Source organism: Lithobates pipiens, unplaced genomic scaffold, assembly GCF_037356315.1.
Source record: "Lithobates pipiens isolate NorthernLeopardFrog02 unplaced genomic scaffold, aLitPip1_a1.2 Scaffold_3, whole genome shotgun sequence".
NCBI classification, from domain to species: domain Eukaryota; kingdom Metazoa; phylum Chordata; class Amphibia; order Anura; family Ranidae; genus Lithobates; species Lithobates pipiens.
In genome coordinates, this window is record NW_027507790.1 from 77,321,740 (window position 1) to 77,346,765 (window position 25,026).

The 25,026-nt window shown below is 45.5% G+C and overlaps 1 protein-coding gene across 18 annotated transcripts in view; it reads left to right on the forward strand.

The window, feature by feature from the left end:
• Positions 1–25,026, forward strand: part of NCOR2 (nuclear receptor corepressor 2) — a 640,543-nt gene that overhangs the window by 395,704 nt on the left and 219,813 nt on the right. The window lies entirely within an intron of this gene.

Sequence of the window (25,026 nt, forward strand, 5' to 3'; positions counted from 1 at the left end):
AAACAATTCTACAGGTTTTGAGTTAAAGGAGGTCTAGGGCTAGCATTATTGCTCTCGCTCTAACAATCGCAGCGAAACCTCGCGTGTAGTTCGACCACCGTTTTCATAGGAAGCCGCTACTCGCGTATGCGTTCGCTTCTGTACGCGAGCTCGTCGGGACAGATCGCTTTAAAAGAAAAAAAAATTCTTATTTATTTTATAAATTTTTTTTCACTGTTAAAAAAAATAAAAATAAAATTCTGGATCACTTTTATTCCTATTACAAGGAATGCAAACATCCCTTGTAATAGAAAAAAGCATGACTGGTCCTCTTAAATATGATATCTGGGATCAAAAAGTCCTCAGATCTCATATTTGGATTAAAATGCAATAAAAAAAAAAAAATTACATTTGAAAAAATTACTTTGAAAAAATGTGCCTTTAAGAACTATGACATTTTGACGTTGTTCCGCCCTGCTATGGTATAGAGACGGGTGGGGTTCATCTTAGCCTCACTTGTCTCTATACCCAGGCGCTGAAAGGACCTGATCGCCTCCGCCACTGCTGACAGTTCCGGTAAGTGGCGGAGGGTGCGGGTGAGTGGCGAAGGGGGGAGCCCTATCCCGCTGACGATAACGGTGATCTTGCGGCGAATGCGCAGCAGAGATCACCATTATTGTATACATGACCGGCTCTTGAAAAGATGGATATCTCGGTTGTGGCAGCAGCTGCTGCCGTTACCGAGATATCCATCTTAAGGCTGGGTTCACACTGCTGCGGGGGGAGATCCGGATGTGATTCGCACAGCAAATCACATCCGATCTCCGTAGCACTGCGAGTTCAGCCATACAGATAGTATGGCTGAACTCGCAGCTGTCCCGCAGCAAACTCGCACAGGACCCTTTTTTGGGTCCGCAACGGAATCGGATCGCATGGGGGTTCACACCATGCGATCCGATTCCTGTGCGAGTCGGCAGATCGCACTGCGATATGCCGACGGATCTGGGGGTGTCATTAACATAACATTGACACCCCCAGCCGTCCGCATAGGGCAGTGTGAACTGCCGGCGGGAGGTGAGCGATGCGGGAAAACGCCGCGGATTCGCGGCGTTCCCGCATCGCAATAGTGTGAACCTAGCCTCAAAGTGCTGACATATATGTACAGGAGTCGGTCGGCAAGTGGTTAATGACCAGGCCATTTTTTGAGATGCGCCACTTTAACTGACAATTTTGCGGTTGTACCCAAACAAAATTGACATCCTTTTTTTCCCACAGAGCTTTCTTTTGGTGGTATTTGATCACCGCTGCGGTTTTTATTTTTTGCACTATAAACAAAAAAAATAGTGACAGTTTAAAAAAAAAAAAATATTATTTTACTTTTTGCTATATTAAATATCCCCAAAAAATGTTTTTAAAAGCCAAATTTCTTCATCAATTTAGGCCGATATATATTCTTCTATTTATTTTTGGTAACAAAAATTGCAATAAGCGTATATTGATGTGGTTTGCGCAAAAGTTATAGTGTTTGCAAACTAAGGGGAAAGATTTATGGCATTTTTATTTATTTATTTATTTTTTTAATAGTAATGGCAGTGATCTGCGATTTTTTTTTTTTTTTTTTTTTTTTTTTTGGGCTTGTTTACACTTGACTAAATTTATAACACTCAACAAACGCTCCTATAGCGTTTGCATGGTGTTAGTATTGGCGTCAGACAGGCGTCAATGAGCTTTAGTATGGGCATTAGGCAGGCATTTTACAAGCATTAATGAGGAGTTAAAAATGCTCCCCAATCGCTCCATTGGGCAGTTTTGAAGTGTTTGACGAGCATTAAAACTGCTCCACAAATGCCTATTCCATCACAGTAAATGACCGAATCTTAACGCTCCACAACTGAATTCCAGAGCATTTGTGGGGCGTTAAAAGGCTTCAAACGCCTCCTGACTCGACATGAGGTTTCAATTTTGAAGCAAAGCTAATGCTTAGTCTGAACAGCACTATGTGCTGTCTATTGTATCTTGTGCATGGGTGTTTGAGGGGCCTTTTTAATGCCTCACAAACGCCTGCTCTTAATGCCAGTTAAGACACATTGACATTTATACAGTGATCAGAGCTATAAAAATGCACTGATTACTTTGTAAATGTCACTGGTAGGGAAGGGGTAAACACTAGGGGCAATCAAGGAGTTAAATGTGTTCCCTTGTTAGTGTTTCTAACTGTATGGGGCTAGGACTGACTGGGTGAGGAGACATATCATTGTTCCTACTTACTAGGAACAAACAATATGTCTCCTCTTCCCCTGACAGAACAGGGATTTGTGTGTTTACACACACAAATCCCTGTTCTAGCTCTCGTTCCCACAATCGAGGGTGGCTGGCAGCGATGTTGCCCACCGGCCACGTGCATCGGGTCCCCTGCCGTTCTGCATGCGCACACCTCCAGTGGCTCTTAAAGGGGGCGACGTACCCGTGCCACTTTGCCAGCGTATAGCGACATGAGCCAGTCGGCAAGTGGTTAAACATGTCAGTACCCTTCATTTTCCATAGGCAACGCTTTAAAAAAACTCCTATAAGTCATCAGTTTATCGTTACAAAGGAGGTCTGGCGCATATTGCTCTCATCAATGCGTGTGTGGCAATATGTAAGTTGTATAACAATCAACACTTTCAGACGTAGGTGCCCACTGCATGCCTTTATGTTTGTACATGTGTATATGTGGGGGTGCCTCAATTTTTTTTTGTTGGGGGAGGGGGGGGGGGGGGGTAGAGAGATTTTATGTGCTTGGGTGTAACTTAATTAAAACAATATTTTATTTATTTTTACTTAACTTTTTTTTTTCCATGTGATTTATTTATTTCTTTTTTTTGGTGACCGGTTTAATGAGACATCCATCCAGGGTGTCTTCCCTGTGCTCCACTGAGTGCAATGCAATGCACATTGCACTGCATTACATTCTTTCCCGGCCTTGATGGCCAGGGAAACTCAACTGGGACCTGGAAATGACGTGACACACGTCCAGGTCAACAACTAAAAGGGGGAGGAGAGCAGAAGTGTGTCCCATGCGCGGGGTATGGTGAGCATTGGGGTAGCAGCCCAGGTGTCGGGACAAAACTGGTCGCCATGGTAACCTGGGGTTTGTGGAGCCCTGATATTTACATTTGGTATTGATTACTATTCCTTACCACATGGTGGCAAAAAGGTGGGCTTAAATGCCCACATGCTGCACATATATGCCTCGCTGGACAGCCGCTGTTTGTGCTGAGCGCAAGCTCGCTGCACACTCTCGGCTCAGAGACCAGGCTGGCACAGAAAGCTCTCAGTCCGGGCTACAAATTAGAAGTTGGTCGCCTCGGCTTCCGATCATGTGACCACCATGACAGTGGTCACAGTTAAGTTACAAAAAAACATTTAGACATGTTACAAACGTTTTAAGGGTCCTTTCCAATGGCTGTCCTCTCTAAATCCCTGCAGAATTAGAGCCAATCGGAATGGATGCCATTTTCGTGACATCTGTGTCTGTTCTGTTATTTCCTCCAGTTTCCTATCAAAGATAAACAGACCCATGTTAGGTCTATGGGCAGGTGAATGTAAACAGATGTTTGTCCATTTACATCCCTTTCCTTGAATCCGTTTACAGCCCTTTATCTCTGATCCATTTATATCCCTTTACCCCCAGTCCATTTACATCTTTTTACCTCTGGTCCATTTACAATACGTTACCGTCGACCGTTTACATTCTTTTACCTCCAACCCATTTACATCCCTTGGATCCGTTTACATCCCTTTTACCTTCAATCAGTTAAAGTAGAATTCTAGGCTAAACCTCTAATCTTAAACCTGCTCCTATCCCCCCTTCTTAACTCCTATACTAACTAGCCTGTAGAGGAAAGATGCCAATATTTATTTTAAGGGTGCTACGGTCTGGTAATGCGAACAGCTCCCAGTGCCAGCTTCAGGGGAGAGAAGAGATCACGAATGACGGCTGCAATGCCTGTGCAGTGACATCGCCCATGGGCTTACTATGGAACATCCATTGTTGAGACTGTACCCTCCTCTCCACTAAAATCAGTGCTGGGAGCTAATCACATGACCGGACCAGAACGCCCTGAGAATAAGTAAGTATAGACCTTTTCCCTCTACAGGCTAGTTTGTATAGGACTTAGAATGGGGGTGGGAGCAGGTTTAAGATTAGCTAGGTTTAGCCCAGAGTTTCCCTCCGATCCATTTATATCCCTTTCCCTCTGATCTGTTTACATTCCTTTACCTCAAATCTGTTTATATACCTTTTACCCCCAATCCTTTTGCAACCCTTCACCTCCAACCTATTTACATTCCTTTACCCCTCTGGTCCATTTACAGCTAGTTACCTTCTATACGTTTACATCCCTTTTACTTCCAACCCGTTTACATCCCTTTACCTCTGATCAGTTTACATATTTTTACCTCTGATCAGTTTACATCCCTTTACCTCTGATCCGTTTACATGTTTTTACCTCTGATCCGTTCACATGTTTTTACCTCTGATCCGTTCACATGTTTTTACCTCTGATCCGTTTACATGTTTTTACCTCTGATCCGTTCACATGTTTTTACCTCTGATCCATTTACATGTTTTTACCTCTGATCCGTTTACATGTTTTTACCTCTGATCCGTTTACATGTTTTTACCTCTGATCCGTTTACATGTTTTTACCTCTGATCCATTTACATGTTTTTACCTCTGATCCGTTTACATATTTTTACCTCTGATCCGTTTACATCCATTTACATCACTTTTACCTCCGATCTTATTGCATCCCTTTTACCTTTGATCCGTTTACATCCTTTTACCTCTGATCTTATTAAATCCCTTTACCTCTGATCTTATTAAATCCCTTTACCTCTGACCTGTTTATTTCCCTTACCTTTGATCCGTTTACATCCTTTTACCTTCGATCCATTTACATACCTTTTTTACTTTGGATCCCTTTAATCCCCTTACCTTTGATCTGTTTACATCCTTTTACCGCCAACCCGTATATATTCCTTTAGCTCCGATCCATTTACATCCCTTTACTCTGATCCGTTTACATCCCTTTAGGTCCAATCCGTTTAATCCCCTTTGATCCGTTTCCATCCCTTTTACCGCTGACCAGTTAATGTCCTTTTACCTCTGATACGTTTTCACCCTTTTACCTCTGTGTTTATTGGACCTAGACACGTTGTGAGGTAATCAGATGTAGATAGATGCATGTCAGTTTACATCCTCCTTCCCATAGACTAACATTGAGCTTCCTGAAAAACTGTAAGGTGGATCTGATCAGACTGCTTGTAGGAAAGGACCCTAAATAACTATGTAATAGAATATCTATCAGGTCACAAGAGGAAAGATTAATCAATGAGTAAAGTCAACATGTGCATATATGAGCACCCTGTGGTGTGGGGGCTCCCCTAGCTCTGTGAAATGATGTAGATGTTTGATGGTATGTCACACAGGTGGCTTTTTATATGTTTCCTGACACTAAAAGGACATTTCTTCTTCCAAAAGTAGCATTTCTGTGTGGGATGATGAGAAGGTGAATGTATGTATAGAATGTGTGTAGTAGAAGCGGATTGGCAGAAGTGAGAGAGTGCATTTAATGATGTTTTTGTATGTGTAGCACACGTAGTCAGATGAATCACAAAGCCAGCTCGAGCCATTCCAGTATATTGCAAAATCACAGCAGGAATGTTGCGGTTAGTTGAGGGCTTAACTATGCAAATGGCCAGGAAGTGTGGAGACTGAGATGTGCTGGGCTGCTCCCAGCCTGGAGAGAGTGGGGGGAGAGAGACAACTGGGATCTACTATGCTGAGGACGCCGGATCTCACAGGCAGTAAGTGTCATTTATTTGTCACTACATGGACTGGAAGCAAAGTCTGCTCCATTACACTTCTGATTGTGACATTCCACTCCATCTTTTCTTCTTCCTGCCTCTTCTTAGTAGCTTGTGTATGCTTCCGTGTAGCCTAATCCTAGGGTGGCCCCAATCTCTAATGTACAGCTTGTGTCCCCGCATGGTATAGATGTTGGAGGGGAGGGAGGAGGGCAGCTGGAAGTGACAGACAAGCTTGTAAACACATCCACGTGGGAGGGTCTCTAGTGGGGAAGCTGTACTTTGCCTGAGGGTACTTTTCCCTTCACGTCATGCCAGCCTGTTTTGCTGCCCCCTCCTCTCTGGGAAATGCAGGGAGGGGCATTAAAGGGGCAGAAAGTGAAAGCCATATAAGTCGGTGTGCCAGGCCAGCCAGCCGCTCAGTCCCCGCAGTGTGAGCACAACTAGAGCAAAGGTGAGCAGCTGCTTTGTGTTATGGGCTGGGAGTGTGCCAGCATCCATCAGATGGTCCGATCCATGCCATACACCGATGGGTTATCTGGTGTCTCGGGATTGAAAACATTGTAAGACTACCAGCACACAGTTTGGCCAAGGAGATCCTGTACGATTGTACAGTTATGTACCCTGCTGTTTCTAATTAAAATGTTTTCAAATCATTTGATAATATATATTTTATTTTTATTTTTTTAACAAGTTTTTACAGTTGCATGTGATCATATGTGTAGCATATGCAAATACCTTAATGTTGACCATACATTATCCAATCTGATTGTACAATCTTTATTAGACCTACCAAAACGTAGTGAGGGGTCCTGCCTGATTTCGATATAAACGGATTGGATAGTATACGTAGGACCTTTTTGGACTATACTAGATCTCACATTAGTACAGATTGTCACATTCTAACGTGTATGGTGACCTTAAGGTTTACCTAAAGATTGACCATACACTGTACAATCTGATTTAGATCTACCTTCATCAATGTATATAATACAAGGGCCCACCCGATATGATACTAGAATTGTTTAAGTAGGTCCTCACATTACAGGCGTACCCCACTTTTAAGTACACAATGGGCTTTATTTACTAAAGCTGGAAAATGCAAAATCAGGTTCACTTCTGTATAGAAATCAATGAGCTTCTAACCCCAGCTTGTGCAATTATGGCTTTGGTAATGAAACCTGGAAGCTCATTGATTTCTATGCAGAAGTGAACCTGATTTTGCACTTTCCAGCTTTAGTAAATAAAACCCATTGTGTACTTAAAAGTGGGGATAGTTTTGGGAGATTGTACAATCAGATTGTATAGTGTATGTCCTGTTTATGATTTCTTGGAAGTAAAATCTAAATGTTAATGACTTTCTCAGTCTGATTGTAGTGTGTGTGGGCAGTTGGATGGTTGTAGACATTCACATCCTCTGTCACCACATGTCATATTCATCCATGTGTATACAGATTCATTTTACACTTAACAGAGGAAGTACTTAATGGTGTCTGTAATGAGCCATAATGATGACTGGTTGTGCTTACATGTGGCTGTGTAAACCTTGTCGGACATTTATAGACATGATATCATGTGTTGTTGATGTTTCATCAATGATCACCTCAGTTGCAGCCTCCTAATGACACGAGTTCTCCAGGAAACACACCCAACTTGGTTCTTCTGACATTTCACACTTGGCAGCGATATGCGATATGTTTCTGGAATCGCAGCCGGAGATAAAACGTGATTCAGAACTTTGGAAAGTGAACTATTATTTCTATTTTATGCAGGCTAGAAAAGACCTGGGATTAAATGTCTTGAAGTTGGTTATATATGAAAAAGCTGATTCCCTGTCGAATGTAAAAATAAACCCTTATGTTCAGTCCTGTATATTTATAAAGGAAACCCTTACTGAGCAATGCCTCCACCGCTGGCGGTATATCTGTGCCTGGTCAATGATATGGCAATTATTGCAGCTTTTGGATAAACCTAAAGCCAGTCAATATACATTTTTAGCATATGAATGTTGACAAGTCATGCCCCATGCCCACTGGGTGTTTAGCTCCAGTGCATTAGTCTCCAGCATCAGGTGGCGGCGGAGGGCATAGGTGCACTGTTCAGCCCTGCTGCCAGAGGCCTGTCATACTCTTAGAGGTGGGGCAATTTTTCGGGGAAATAGCTGGTGTTGGCGCTTCAGTCATCACGGCACCATAGTTGTTATGGTGTCAGGATGATTGAAGTGCATTATTTCTATTATTACATTGTTATATATAATGAAATAGTTCAACTCGCCATAATGCAGAATCGGTGAGAGCCCTGAGCATGTCACTTGCCACGCCACACGATGCGGATTGTCACTTGCCATGTTGCCTGCCACCAGATGCGGATTGTCATGTACCACGTCACCTGTCACCAGATGCAGATTGTCACTTGCCACATGTTGTGGATTGTCACTTGCCACATGTTGTGGATTGTCACTTGCCACATGTTGTGGATTGTCACTTGCCACATGTTGTGGATTGTCACTTGCCACATGTTGTGGATTGTCACTTGCCACACGTTGCGGATTGTCACTTGCCACATCGTCTGCCCCCAGATGCGGATTGCCCCTTGCCACGTCACCTGCCGCACGTTGCGGATTGTCACTTGCCACATTACCTGTCACACTTTGCGGCTTGTCACTTGCCACATGTTGTGGATTGTCACCTGCCGCACGTTGCGGATTGTCACTTGCCACATCACCTGTCACACTTTGCGGCTTGTCACTTGCCACATGTTGCAGATTGTCACTTGCCTGCTACAATTGCTGCTTGCTGTGTCACTTTCCTGCTAAGGTGGTCTCATAGTCAGGCAGCAGATTATCAGTCAGGCAGCTGAGATGTCTGTCGGGTGAGCATGCTGGAAAACCAGTGGCCGACCGGCTCCCTATCAGTGCTCTTAGCTAATGGCCAATGGCTGAGAGCACTGACTGGAGTGTTCTGACGGGTGGCTATCCCCCTGTCAGAACACAACAGCTTAGTGGGGGAGACCGTTGTACTAATGTTGGATCATTAGCACAGCGTCTCCAGCCAGTGCTGACAGTTTTTTTTTTTTTTGTTCAACGGTGTGTACCTGGTTTTAGTCTACATATTTTCTCAATGCAAGTCTCCTTTAATGAATTTCTAAAAATAATTACAGGTACACTGCAACACCGCATTCAAATTGAAAATAGACACTCTGGAAATATAACCTTCCTTCTTAATAGTTTGTTTTATGTTCTTCCCCCCCCCCCCCCCCCAATGGTTATGTGGGAATCCTGGAGCACACCTGCTCAGTGCTGTCACTAGGGTTGGTGTCACGTGGTGCGGTAAAACATGGTAACCCCATCCTCGGCACCAAGCAGGCTAGTGTGTCGGTGTGGCTCCCACCTTCACTTGCCACAATGGATGGAGCTGGGTTGGGATTGTGGGGATGGATGGAGCTGGAATTGGATCGGTGGAATGGATGATGCCAGGATGGGATTTGGGGGGGTGAATGGGATCAGGAGGGTGGATGGAGCCGGGATAGGGGGGTGAATGGAGCAGGGGTGGGATCTAACCCAAGAAAGCAACCCCTAGCACCTATCCTCTAACCCCCCCACCCCACTCCTGGCAGCATAATTATTACCTGCCAATGACCACACCCCAAATCAACATGTCCCCCTCCTCTGCAATACTCCTGTTATTACATACCTCAGGGCAGGTGCTGTAGCGCGTGGTGTCCCTCTTCCTCCTCCTCGGCTCTCCCTCCTGGCTTGTGTACTTGAAACGTCAGAGGCGAGGAGGAGGCAGCTATAGTCCAGTCTGCAGTGAGTGCAGCCGGCAAGGACAGAGATGTGATTGTGGCCGTGGCGCGTGGGGGTGTGATGGATGAAGTCGGACCAGGGCACCCCCGTTTCTCTGCCTCTCTCTCCCCCCCCCTTCCCCACACATCGCATGGAGCAAAGAAGATCCTGGGAGGGAAGGAGGGAGCTGCGGAGCTGCGCCCCTCTCAATGCGGCGCCGGGGCCAGTCTGAGGTGAGCCTGGTATCGCCCTCTGGCGGGTATCACCCAGGTGTGGGCCGCACCCCCATAGCAACACCACTGCACTTGCTGTTGATGCTAGGGCAGCCTTCTTTCTGCTTCACATGTACAGAAAACCAGATGTAAAATGCCAGCAAAAATTGTGTTTTGTATGGCCACAAATCAGATTAAATTTTGCCTTGATTTTTTCCAGTTTTGGATAGAGTAGGGAAGGGTCTTTTTTGATCTCTAGAAAATTTTCAGATACTTGAGCGGTGTGCTGGTTATTTCTTGGAATTGATCTATAAAACAATGTCATCACAAGCAGAGTACCCCACATTGGGCTGATGGATATGCAGATTGTCACTTGCCACGTCACCTGCCACACGTTGCAGATTGTATGGTGCTGGATGCATTGGACGGTTTTTAGGGTCTGTATTGCTCACTGTGTTCCTTTTTTAGAGATGTAATTTTCTCTGTTTGTCCTGGTGATCATTGTCATTAGGATAGAAAATGATGGGAAAGCTTAACATTTTAGATGTCACCAGAACAGGAAGTGAGGGAAAATCTTTTAATGGTGACACCTATTCTGTTAATGACTGTCTAAGAGGAGATTTTTACTTATTTTGTAGAGAATTGTTCTCACTTCCTATTGTCTCGGGAACCAGAAGTAAAAGAGAATTGCCTCATACAAAAGCAAAATGAAAAAAAAGTGAATTTAACGGTAGTTTCTCCCCTTTTCTACTCTAAGCAAAACTAGAAAAGAAGTTTGGGCTTGCTGTGTTTACTATGCAGCATAGTAGTAACTCACAGAATGCTTTCACTTGTGGCCTAGCATTGCTATTTAACTAGTATTTGTACTTGTGATATTTGCCCATATGTATATCAGGACTGTGTAAGTCAGGGCTGTGCAAAGCAGCAGGGCTCTGACTAGTTTACACTGGGCTTGCTTACAGGAGCAGAGAGCACACACCACCTTGTTTGATCCGGCAGGTTTTCCTTTTTTCAACAAAAAGTACTTTTAGTCCTGACCATAATAAAACAAAAATGATCCATTACAACCATACATTCTGTGCAATTTAGGTAATGGTTTACTCTGCCGAGGTACTACATTGTTTTAAAAATCCGTACTCATGACCATCCCTTATGACTTTTTGACTTCCTCTATCCTATGACTATAGTTTTATTATTAAACACATAATTAAGGAATGGCTGCTTACTCACAACATAATGCTAATGTTTAGTAGGCTATACTCCAGGAAATAAAATAAAAAATTTTATCTTTGCAGCGGGGGAAAAAATAGCTACATTCTTTTTGCAGGTAAAAACGTGCATTATTTACTTTATTTGCTAAGAGCTTGCTAATCATTGCACCCACTCAGCAGATCGTGAGTGCAATGCAGGGCTCTTGCAGGCTGTCAGTGTAAGCTGTCTTCTCGTACCCCATATGGACAAGCAGTTACACACTGACAGGAAGACTCCATAAACTACCACAGTGCTCAGCAGCACCCCGGTAATTTATTGAGAACTACAAGCCAACAGCCACAAAGGCTGCTGATACTTGTAGTTCTCCCATTCACAGAACTCTGTGGCGGAGGTCCATGCGGCTGCATTTTTTATAAATTGCGACAGCTGCGTGATGACATGTTTTGTGTTAGGGCAGGCCATTTATTTGAATGGGCTGCCGAATGCACCAAAAGAGTTGCATGCAATTTTTTTTGTAATGCAGCATGCCATGACATATAGTAATGCATTACAATGTCTTGTGGTGCGCTGCAACATTGGACAGTGCACCAGTGTGCAACACAAGTTTTTGTGTGTTGCAGTTAAGGCATGTTTACAACGGCACAACAATATGAACTCAGCCTTATCGCTGGTTCCCCAAAACTGCTCCTCTTCGCTGCTTGGTTGCAGCTCTTGAACCGCATGTCCAATCTAGATCCAGCAGTCATGCATTTTAAGCGACTTCACCCCAGAACCACTCACAAGTTAGGACATCAGGCATCAGAGATGAACACTGGAATAAGGTAAGTACAGCCAGTACCAGAACAGGGTCAACTAAAGCCCAGGGTGAACATGCCAAACTGTGCCCCCCCCCCAAGATGTATGAGCATTATGCGTCAGCAAAATCCCCCCTCCTCCCAATAATACAAATCTGCCCCCTGCTGAAATTCCCCCCTCCCAGCAAACATCTTTGCCCCCCAGCTCAAATCCCCCCCCCCCCCGCACAAATCTTCTTCCACCCTTAAAATTTCTCTTCCTAGTACAGATCCCCCCCCCAACTTCATATCCCTCCCCGCACAAATCCCCCCCCCCCCCCCAGCACAAGTCATCTTCCCATCATCCCACCCCCTGCCTAACCCCAAATTTCCCCTTCAACACAACCCCCCCCCCCCCCAAATCTCCTTGAGGCACCCTCCACCCCACATGATGATAGCATAGTGCCCAGCTGTCCCTCTTGCCCACCCCTTGTCCCTGCCCTAAGTACAGTACATCACCTACGCCATCCTTCCCTATGCAAAACAAGCAGTTAACCTTTGCAGTACAGATGGAAACCCACTGCAAAGGTAAAATGGATTTTTATTCCTTAGGACTCCGATTTAATAGTTTTGTTGGACTTCACTTCCATGCTTCAAATGAAATTGTATTCCACAAAAATAAAAATGGTTGTATTTTTCTACATAGTATGAAATGCATCACTTATAGAATGAATGTACTTAATTATATTGCATCCTGAGAGCGCAGAACTGGATATTCCAGTTCTGAATTTTAAGATTACTGAGTGTAATTAAGATCATTATTACAAGCAGCCTAATTGACAGATGGGTGACACATCCTGTGATGATCTGCCTCTGACGCCTATGCTCATTCATAGAGTTCCTCTGTCATTGATCACATTTCCAGCTCGTTACATCATGGATCACAGCGTCTTTACTCATTCCACACTCATCGTTGTAGCATGCTGTGGATGAAGTGTATGCCAATGGTTTAAAAAGGACGTTCTGCTCATTTGAATTAGTTGTACTTGCATCTCAAGTAACGGTGAAAACATTTTTTTTGTGAATTGTGGTAGGGCCCATAGAGCAAATTTAATGGCCTCCGTTAAGCACGGGGCTTTGTTTACTGGCCACATTACAAGGTCAAAATGTAATTTCAGGAAAAGGGGAACCCTTTCTGTGGAAAAATATGTGTACTGTGAATTCTAGATGGAGCCTGGTGGGTAAGCCAGACCTGGAGTTCTTCTGTCTTGAATTGAGTTCTCCATACCAGAGGTTCTGGCACTTCCAACTCTTCATGTCCACATAGAAGTTTAAGGTGTTCCAGCTCCTCTAGTTGTAGTTGCCTTAATCTAAAATAAAAACAAAGCCCAACAGAGGGAGTGAAAACCCTTCATAATGGCCACAGTAGGTCTGCAGACCCAGGAACACAAGTACAGATAATCTTATCAGTCTCCAGGCAGAAACTTTACAACACAATTTTTGTATTGTGTACCTAACAAAAACGCTTTAAAATAAAGATTTGTATTACTGTCTGTTTTACTGGGACTTAAAGGGAATTAAAAAAAAAAATGTAGTCACCAACACTGGACTAGAGGTAAAATCTTCCAGTGCGGACAGCTGTCTAAGAGGGGATTTCCCTCACTTTCAAGTTCTTTCTTCTTGCTTCCTATTATGTCTGGAAGACAGGAAGTACGTGGAAATCTCCCCAATAGGACACAGGAAACTTGACCAGGATTGAAACCATTTCCTACACTAATACAGAAAAAAAGTTTTGGCTTTAGATATAATTGAACTCTTCCTTATATACCATAAGCTCAAGTATACGTTTTTTCTTTTTTCCATTGCTGAAGTGTTTTTGAAGGTGCTGGCTCTGAAGTGCCATTCATATACTTACATTTGCTACTTTGCAGACACTTAAATTGGAACATGGATGGCATATCATGCATTAGGATAGGCACAATATTCAGAGTCAGTGGCTGATTGAGGATGTAGACAGGTATAAGAACAGTCCTGTATCCTTTCCTTACAAAGACAAGTTTGCAATGGCAGCTCTTTTGTTTAATTTTGAACTTTGTAAGATTGAACTATTAAATGCCTCTATAAATCGTAAATCTCCCACCCAGTGCAACAGCTTTCATAGATCATGACATAACCAAATACCTGTGGTAAATCAGAAAGGTGGGTTACATTGCTTAACTTACCCTGGGCAAATATGGCAATCCTTTTTCTCTGTACTCTCAACCTGGCACAGGCTTCTCTGTTTAGAATTCCCAGCCTTCATTGAAATCCAGCAATTGCACTGGTACACACTGTATAAAATAATGGTCATCATGGACAAGATACAGCCATCATTGCCTATGGTGCCTTCTGGGGTATGCTCTACATTAGGCTGGAACTGCCATGGTAGAGGATCACAGTACCTACCCGCTGCAGATAGGGCCACTCTAATCCACTGGCAGTGCCGGCCTAAGGTACAAATAAAGGTGAGATGGCAGTCTTCCAGTCTGGCCATGTCTGTGAGAGGATCTGACTCTGAAGCAGCCACTGTTAACATGAAGAGTTAAAGTGTATGTAAACCCAGTGGCGGCCCATCTATTAGGGGCGCACAGGCCATGCCCCACCCTCCGTGCATCTGGCCTCCTAATGTACATTTGTGGTGCCGGATGGATGGATATCAATGGGGTGGGGGATGAAGCACGTGATTAGAGCCAGAAGCTCTAATAGGCTTCAAAAAAGGGTGGGCTTAGGACGCAGAGGACTGTGCTCTGAGCCCACCCAGTTGTGTGAGACTAGCGAATGAATATTCACTATTCTCACACTGTTCCTCCTCCTAGCCATTCAGAAAGCAGGTCGTGAGACCAGTCCCTCACGATTGGCTGAATGGACAGGTGATCATATTGGGCGCCTAGGAGGAGGGAGGAGACGCATGGTGGAAGCCCCCATGATGCAGAGGAGGAGACTCCCGCCTGTCGCAGCGCTGCCAGCCTGGAACCTAGATGGGGCAAGTGCTGGATGACTGACCGACCAACTGTGAAACCTGGGGGGGGGGGTTGTTAGCCACCTCACCCCCAAAAAAAACCCTAATGTCAGACAGATTTCCTTTCCTGCAACCACGGGTCATTGATGTGAGAACCCCATACCTCAGAGCCATTGTGTTCTCCTGGCGGGGGGGAGCTCCCTCCCCCGAGAGAACACAGCGTTTACTGTTAGAGGCTATAATAGCTGCTCGCAATAATCGCATGTAAAATCCAACAGGCTGGTTGTGCCCAAGTTGATCAAGCAACTTGTGTACAATCGGCCTACCCATACATGGTTTGAATCTTGGCCAGTCCCTGCTGAACTTGCCGAGATTCAAAACATATGGTCTGTTGGATATGTATTTGTAAAGCCGCGTACACACGGGCGGACTGTCTGGCCTACTTAGTCCGCCGAAACACATTTCAGCGGACAGTCTACTCGTGTGTGGGCTTCAGCTGACTTTTTCAGCGTGCAGTCCGGCGGACTAAGTATTTCGGAATTTCCGTAATACTGTCCGTCGTACTCACATTTCGGCGGACAATCCGGCCGTGTGTATGCCAGTCCGCCGTACTTTTGAAATGAGCGGACTTTTCCCGCCCGGAGAAAAGTCCGCTCATTTCGAGCGGGTATCCAGGTAGGCGGGGCCCGCGAAGGAGACGTCGCAGGCCCCGCCGCCTGGTATGGACTTAAAGGGGAACCCCAACGCCGAAAAAAATCGGCGTGGGGGTTCCCCCCCAAGTCCACAACAGACCCTTGTCCGAGCATGCTACCCGGCCGGCCAGGAAAGGGGGGCGAGCGAGTGCCCCTCCTCCTGAGCCGTACCAGGCCGCGAGCCCTCAACATGGGGGGGTGCCGCGCGGCCCCCCCACCCCAAAGCACCTTGTCCCCATGTTGATGAGGACAAGGGCCTCTTCCCGACAACCCTGGCCGTTGGTTGTTGGGGTCTGCGGGCGGGGGGCTTATCGGAATCCGGGAGCCCCCTTTAATAAGGGGGCCCCCGGATACCAGCCCCCCACCCTATGTGAATGAGTATGGGGTACAATGTACCCCTACCCATTCACCTGTAAAATAAAAGTACAAAAAAAAACACAACACACGAGATAAAATACTTTATTGCACAGCTCCGGGGGTCTTCCGTCTTCGGGGGTCTTCTCGCCGGACTCCTCCGCTATATTCTTGTAGCTCTTTTGCTAACGGAGGAGTCCGGCTTTCTTCCTCGCCGCCGGCCTCTTCTCCCGACTTCGGGGGTCTTGTCCCCCTCTTCGGTTCTTCTGCCGGGCCACCGCGCCTTCTTATAGCTCTTTTACAGGCGGTGGCCCGGTCTTCTGTCTTCTTCTTCTGTCCTCCTCCCTCCTCCCTCCTCCCTCCTCCTCGCACTGCGCGGCCACTTATATAGGGACAATGAGGCGGTGTCACATGGTGACCCCGCCCCCTTACGATGTCATAGTCCCCATGTGACCAACCCATGTGACATAAAGCCATGTGACACCGCCCCATTGTCTATATATAAGTGGCCGCGCAGTGCGTCCCGGGCATTCCGGCCGGAGAGATCGTCGAGGCAACATCTCCTGAAGAAGAAGAACGGAAGGCGGCGACAGAAGACCAAAGAGGGGGACAAGACCCCCGAAGTCGGGAGAAGAGGCCGGCGGCGAGGAAGAAAGCCGGACTCCTCCGCTAGCAAAAGAGCTACAAGAAGATAGCGGAGGAGTCCGGCGAGAAGACCCCCGAAGACGGAAGACCCCCGGAGCTGTGCAATAAAGTATTTTATCTCGTGTGTTGTGTTTTTTTTGTACTTTTATTTTACAGGTGAATGGGTAGGGGTACATTGTACCCCATACTCATTCACATAGGGTGGGGGGCCGGTATACGGGGGCCCCCCGCCCGCAGACCCCGACAACCAACGGCCAGGGTTGTCGGGAAGAGGCCCTTGTCCTCATCAACATGGGGACAAGGTGCTTTGGGGTGGGGGGGCCGCACGGCCCCCCCTTCCCCAAGGCACCCCCCCATGTTGAGGGCACGCGGCCTGGTACGGTTTAGGAGGGGGGGCGCTCGCTCGCCCCCCTTTCCTTGCCGGCCGGGTAGCGCGCTCGGACAAGGGTCTGTTGTGGACTTGGGGGGGACCTCCGCGCCGATTTTTTTTTTTTTTTCGGCGTTGGGGTTCCCATTTAAGTCCATACCAGGCGGCGGGGCCAGCGACGTCTCCTTCGCGGGCCCCGCCTACCTGGAGACGCGCTCGAAATGAGCGGACTTTCCTCCATGTGTGTGGACGAGTCCGTTCATTTCAAAAGTAGGGCGGATAGTATGGCGGACTTAGTACGCCGTATTAGTCCGCTCAAAAAGTGCCGTGTGTGGGCAAGTCCGTTCATTCAAAAGTATGACGGACTGTCCGTCGGATTGTATGACGGACTAAGTAGGCCATACAATCCGCCCGTGTGTATGCGGCTTTAGTGTTTTTTTTTTTTTTTTATCTGTTCGAGACGTGCAAAAAACTACCTGGCAAAACCTTGTGATTTGGTAACGTCTTTGTTTTCTTCTGTAACAGGACGAAAATTCTATATGTTTTGCATTCAAATCTAATAGCAGCATGCACTCTGTGGACAGGTTAAGCTTGGTTATATACTGTGCAAATTTCAGCTGGGACAGCCTTCAATTGAAATAATTTTGAATGGCATCTCAGTGCACATCCACCATGAACCTGTGCCCCCCCCCTCCCCCATAAGAATACATAGATCACCACTGCAGCAATTGGCTGCAGCGGCTGATCGAATGTAGGTTTTCCAGCAGGGCCATGCAGCTGAAGTCCGTGTAACATTCGGCTTCTGTTAAATGGAGGGCTACACACAGATTGATACTCAGTCAGTTCAGTGGAACTGAATGAATTTTGATCCGTGTGTACCCAGCTTTACACTTTAAACTCTATTATCTACAAAACAGTAGTATCTCACAAAAGTGAGTACACCCATCAAATTTTTGTAAATATTTTATTATATCTTTTCATGTGACAACACTGAAGAAATTACACTTTGCTAAAATGTAAAGTAGTGAGTGTACAGCCTGTATAAAAGTGTATAGCTTGTATAAAATCTGGCAACAAAAGTGAGTACACCCCTAAGTGAAAGTGTCTAAATTGGACCCAATTTGCCATTTGTCTCTCCCTGGTGTCATGTGACTCGTTGGTGTTACAAGGTCTCAGGTGTGAATGGGGGGTATGGTGTGTTACATTTGGTGTTATCGCTCTCACTCTCACATACTGGTCACTGGAAGTTCAACATGGCACCTTATGGTAAAGAACTTTCTTAGGATCTGAAAAAAGAATTGTTGCTCTACATAAAGATGGCCTAGGCCAGTGATGGCGAACCTTGGCACCCCAGATGTTTTGGAACTACATTTCCCATGATGCTCAGCTACACTGCAGAGTGCATGAGCATCATGGCAAATGTAGCTGCAGCACGGTGGCCAAGGCCATACAAGGGTTTTACAGAACAGGTTCCACTCAGAACAGGCCTTGCCATGGTCGACCAAAGAAGTTGAGTGCACGTGCTCAGCGTCATGTCCAGAGGTTGTCTTTGCTGCAGAGGTTGAAGGGGTGGGGGGGTCAGCCTGTCAGTGATCAGACCATGCACTGCACACTGCATGAAATTGGTCTGCATGGCTGTCATCCCAGAAGGAAGCCTCTTCTAAAGATGATGCACAAGAAAGCCCACAAACAGTTTGCTGAAGACAAGCAGACTAAGGACATGGATTCCTGGAACCACGTCCTTAGTCTGATGAGACCAAGATAAACTTATTTGGTTCAGATGGTGTTAAGCATGTGCGGCAGCAACCAGGTGAGGAGTACAAAGACAAGTGTGTCTTGCCTAAGCACAGTTGTGGAAGTATTATGGTATGGGGCTTAATGAGCTACAGTTCATTGACGGAACCATGAATGCCAACATGTACTGAAGCAGAGCATGATCCCCTCCCTCCGGAGACTGGGCTGCAGGGCAGTATTCCAACATAATAATGCCCCCAAACACACAAAGACAACCACTGTCTTGCTAAAGAAGCTGAGGGTAAAGGTGATGGACTGGCCAAGCATGTCTCCAGACCTAAACCCTATTGAGCATCTGTTGGGCATCCTCAAATGGAAGGTGGAGGAGCGCAAGGTCTCTAACATCCACCAGCTCCTTGATGTCATCATGGAAGACTGGACGAGGACTCCAGTGGCAACCTGTAAAGCTCTGGTGAACTCCATGCCCAAGAGGGTTAAGGCAGTGCTGGAAAATACTGGTGGACACACAGAATATTGACACTTTGGGCCCAGTTTGGACATTTTCACTTAGGGTTGTGCTCACTTTTGTTGCCAGCAGTGTAGACATTAACCACTTGCCGACCGCCGCACGACGATATACGTCGGCAGAATGGCACGGGCAGGCATATGGGCGTATATATAAGTCCCTGCCTGCCCGCGGGTGGGGGGCCCGATCGGGTCCCCCCCCGGTGCCTGCGGCGGTCGGCATTCCTTCGAGAGCGATCCGGGATGAGGGGGCGGCCATTCATTCATGGCCACCCCCTCGCGATCGCTCTCGACGAATGGAAATCCCCCGTGACATCACTTCCTCTCCTGTAATGTAAACACAGGAGAGGAAGTGATGTATTCTCTCCTCCGTGTCGGTATTTTTCGTTCCGACACGGAGGAGAGCGGATCGGTGAGTTGCACCAACACTCTACACACACAGTAGAACATGCCAGGCACACTCACACCCCCCCTTTACCCCCCGATCACCCCCCCAATTACCCCTGCCCCCCAGTCACAGTGACACCAATGTCATTTTTTTTTTTTTTTTTTTGCATTGGTGTCATTTGTGACTGTAATAACTGTTAGGGCAGTTAGAGTTAGCCCCCTTTAGTTCTAATGTACCCCCCTAACCCCCCCAATAAAGGTTTAACCCCGTGATCACCCCCCGTCGCCAGTGTCACTAAGGCTGGGTTCACATTGCAGCGGTTTATGAGAACGAATGTGATTCGCACCGCACTGCAGTGCAAATCACATCCGATCTCTGTGCGATTCGAGTTCAGCCATTCGCCGCACCCGCCGCAAATTCGCACGGGACCCTTTTTTTGGCCCGCAGCAGAATCGGATCGCATGGGTGTTCACACCATGCGATCCGAGTTTGCAGATCGCACTGCGATATGCGAACTGATCTGGGGGTGTCAGTAACATTTCACTGACACTCTCAGCAGTTCGCATAGGGCAGTGTGAACTGCCGCCGGGAGGCATGCGATGCGGGAACCCGCCGCGGATTCGCGGCGTTTCCGCATCGCTCCAGTGTGAACCCAGCCTAATAAGCGATCATTTTTCTGATCGCCGTATTAGTGTCACAGGTGACGCTAGTTAGGCAGGTAGGTATTTAGGTTCGCCGCAGCTTTTTATAGCGCCAGGGACCCCCATATACTACCGCATAAAGCCCCCTGATTGCCCCCTAGTTAACCCTTTCACCTGTGATCACCATATAACTGTTACAGGTGACGCCGGTTGGTTAGTTATTTTTTTATAGTTTCAGGGCACCCGCCATTTATTACCTAATAAAGGTTTAACCCCCTGATCACCCGGCGGGTGTCATTTGTGACTAATAACTGTTAGGGCAGTTAGGGTTAGCCCCCTTTAGTTCTAAGGTACCCCCCTAACCCCCCCAATAAAGGTTTAACCCCGTGATCACCCCCCGTCGCCAGTGTCACTAAGGCTGGGTTCACATTGCAGCGGTTTGAGAACGGATGTGATTTGCACCGCACTGCAGTGCAAATCACATCCGATCTCTGTGCGATTCGAGTTCAGCCATTCGCCGCACCCGCCGCACCCGCCACACCCGCCGCAAATTCGCACGGGACCCTTTTTTTGGCCCGCAGCAGAATCGGATCGCATGGGTGTTCACACCATGCGATCCGAGTTTGCAGATCGCACTGCGATATGCGAACTGATCTGGGGGTGTCAGTAACATTTCACTGACACTCCCAGCAGTTCGCATAGGGCAGTGTGAACTGCCGCCGGGAGGCATGCGATGCGGGAACCCGCCGCGCATTCGTGGCGTTCCCGCATCGCTCCAGTGTGAACCCAGCCTAATAAGCGATCGTTTTTCTGATCGCTGTATTAGTGTCACAGGTGACGCTAGTTAGGCAGGTAGGTATTTAGGTTCGCCGCAGCTTTTTATAGCGCCAGGGACCCCCATATACTACCGCATAAAGCCCCCTGATTGCCCCCTAGTTAACCCTTTCACCAGTGATCACCATATAACTGTTACAGGTGACGCTGGTTGGTTAGTTATTTTTTTATAGTTTCAGGGCACCCGCCATTTATTACCTAGTCTCACTAGTGTACCCCTAAATTTAGGGGTGTCTACTTTCCAAAATGGGGTCATTTGGGGGGGGGGGTTTGTGCCATCTTGGCATTTTATGGCCTTCAAAACTGTAACGCCCTTAGAAAGCCTGAAGGCGGTGCTTGGTTTTCGGGGCCCCGTACGCGGCTAGGCTCCCAAAAAGTCCCACATATGTGGTATCCCCGTACTCAGGAGAAGCAGCAGAATTTATTTTGGGGTGTCATTTCACATATGCCCATGGCATGCGTGAGCAATATATCATTTAGTGACAACTTTGTGAAAAAAAAAAAAAAAAAAAAAGTTTGTAATTTTCCCGCAACTTGTGGCAAAATATAAAATATTCCATGGACTCAACATGCCTCTCAGCAAATAGCTTGGGGTGTCTACTTTCTAAAATGGGGTCATTTGTGGGGGTTTTGTGCCATCTTGGCATTTTATGGCCTTCAAAACTGTAATAGGTAGTGAGAAGTGAACTCAAAAATTTACGCCCTTAGAAAGCCTGAAGGCGGTGCTTGGTTTTCGGGGCCCCGTACGCGGCTAGGCTCCCAAAAAGTCCCACATATGTGGTATCCCCGTACTCAGGAGAAGCAGCAGAATTTATTTTGGGGTGTCATTTCACATATGCCCATGGAATGTGTGAGCAATATATCATTTAGTGACAACTTTGTGAAAAAAAAAAAAAAAAAAAAAAGTTTGTAATTTTCCCGCAACTTGTGGCAAAATATAAAATATTCCATGAACTCAACATGCCTCTCAGCAAATAGCTTGGGGTGTCTACTTTCTAAAATGGGGTCATTTGTGGGGGTTTTGTGCCATCTTGGCATTTTATGGCCTTCAAAACTGTAATAGGTAGTGAGAAGTGAACTCAAAAATTTACGCCCTTAGAAAGCCTGAAGGCGGTGCTTGGTTTTCGGGGCCCCGTACGCGGCTAGGCTCCCAAAAAGTCCCACATATGTGGTATCCCCGTACTCAGGAGAAGCAGCAGAATTTATTTTGGGGTGTCATTTCACATACGCCCATAGCATGTGTGAGCAATATATCATTTAGTGACAACTTTGTGTAAAAAAAAAAAAAAAAAAAATTTTTTTTTGTCATTATTCAATCGCTTGAGGCAAAAAAATAAAATATTCAATGGGCTCAACATGCCTCTTATCAATTTCCTTAGGGGGTCTACTTTCCAAAATGGGGTCATTTGGGGGGGTTTTGTACTGCCCTGCCATTTTAGCACCTCAAGAAATGAGATAGGCAGTCGTAAACTAAAAGCTGCGTAAATTCCAGAAAACGTACCTTAGTTTGTAGATGTGACAACTTTTGCGCAAACCAATAAATATACAATTATTGACTTTTTTTTTACCAAAGACATGTGGCTGAATACATTTTGGCCTAAATGTATGACTAAAATTGAGTTTATTGGATTTTTCTAATAACAAAAAGTAGAAAATATCATTTTTTTTCAAAATTTGCGGTCTTTTTACGTTTATATCGCAAAAAATAAAAATCGCAGAGGCAATCAAATACCATCAAAAGAAAGCTCTATTTGTGGGAAGAAAAGGACGCAAATTTTGTTTGGGTACAACATTGCATGACCGCGCAATTACCAGTTAAAGCAGCGCAGTGCCAAAGTGTAAAAAGACCTCTGGTCATTTACCAGCAAAATGGTCCGGTCTAAAAGTGGTTAATGGCTGTGTTGAGTTATTTTGAAGGGACAGCAAATTTACACTGTTATACAAGCTGTACACTCACTACATTACATTGTAGCAAAGTGTCATTTCTTTAGTGTTGTCACATGAGGATACAATAAAATATTTACAAAAACGTGAGGGGTGTACTCACTTTTGTGAGATACTGTGTATTTGTATTAACAAATTTGCCAAGACCATGCTATAATCTTCCAATATGTCCTATGTCACACAGGCTTCTTTCTAAAGCTACTGAGGACTCCTGCAGGGATTTATCTTATGCGTGATACAATAAGCTTTTTCATTTTGGATTATTACATGTTAGTGTATTGCTGAAAAGCCTGGGCTTGGATGTTAGCGTCATACTTAGGTGAATTTGGTGATGACTTATTGCCGGCTTGGCTTGTGTACTATGGGATATTTTTTATACCAAGCATTTGCAGCTAAACCGTCTAGTGAAAATTTCTAGCAGTGATTATCAAGCATGGACGATCCCAGACATGCCAGTGGCTAAAATTAAATCTGCTGTCTTTTACACCGTGTATGGTACAGTTGTTCTTTAAATGGCGTTATTAATGCACAGCTAGGTATCAAGTTCTTTGTGCTGCATACTCTCTAGGTATATGACTTTAGTTAAGCTGGCCGAGTGCATTATATATTAACCACAAAGTACATATAAATATTTTTTTTTTCTTCCAGACTGTTCTTGTTTGTATACCACATCCTAACCTGTGTTGGTTTATATTGCTAAGGCAGTTTAATGATTTCTACAGCTGTTCTGATGAACACTGGAAACGCATGGCGTCTGCTCCAGAAAAATTCCTCAATGATGTCATGCTGTCTTTAGTGGGGTTATGTGATTCTTCCTGATGACAGATTATCAGCAAGCATTCTAGCAACATAGACTAGATGAATTAAAGCCTTGATTTTCCATGCTATTTAATTCTTTGAAATCCAAAAGTGGATATTTGAAATGAATTCACGCATTTTACAAAATGTAAATCAATGGTTGTAAATGTGAGTGTGTGTTGGCTGTTTTCATGATTCTGTCAATGCTGTTTTATACCTTTTTATGAGTAGGACTGACTATAGTGGGTTAAAGTGTATGGTAACCCAAACAATGAACTACTTTCTTTTAGACAGTTAAAATAAATCTAAACTCAAAAACAAAGTTGTAATATATTTGCAGGTTACCAGTCCTTAGATAGTGGCCTTTTTTTTTCCAGGCTTTTCGCCTGGTGATCCTGACAGTAACTCACTTCCTGTCCTAAAGTGCCGGCGCTCGCTCAGCATGCTGTATTTATGGTCAACCTAGAACAGCACACCAAAACACCTTCCCCTCATCTCGTCCCATGTAAGCAGAGAGCACGGGGATTTTCTGATCAGATCATTTCTGGCTGGATCAAGTTTGTTTGTTTTTTCAGCTTATTGACTCAATATAAAGAAACCTTTAAGATGGTACGATGGTCTATTTAACACCATAAGCAAGCAAATAAAAAGAGTTTGTTGTTATAGTGGTTCTAAAGGCTAAAGGTTTTTTACCTTCAAGCATTCTATGCATGAAAGTAATAGACATTCCTGAGCATGCCTAATACTTACCTTGATCCAGTGATGTGGCTGAGATGTAGCAGCAGGAGCATTGGCTCCCTCTGCTGTCAATCACAGACAGTGAGGGAGGAGCAGGGGGTGGCGGGGCTTAGCCACGCTCTCTGTCCTGTGCACTTTGCCTCTGCTGACTGTTATCAGTCAGCGTTGTTCCCAGTTCTGACTCTAAACTGCAGAACACCTCCCTCTGTTAGGGAGAAAAGGATAGCTGGAAGTGTTCTGTATGCCTGACCTAGCGTGACCTCTGTTTCTCCATTGATACAGTACAGTGAGCGAGGGTTGTCACCATAGACAGAAAATGTGTTATTTGCAGGATCAGTAGGTAAAAATGAAGCAAAGAAACCTGAAAAAGAACACATTCAAACATCAGATTTAAGGACTGATTAGCTGTAATTTATTTATTTTGGTGGTTTAGCTATTCCCTATGTATAGTAAACTTTAGGTACGTGAATATATGCATTCAGACTGATTTGTCCAGTCGCCATACTGTACCTGCATCACAGTAGTAGGGGATCCTGAATCTTTTGATTCTCAACAGAT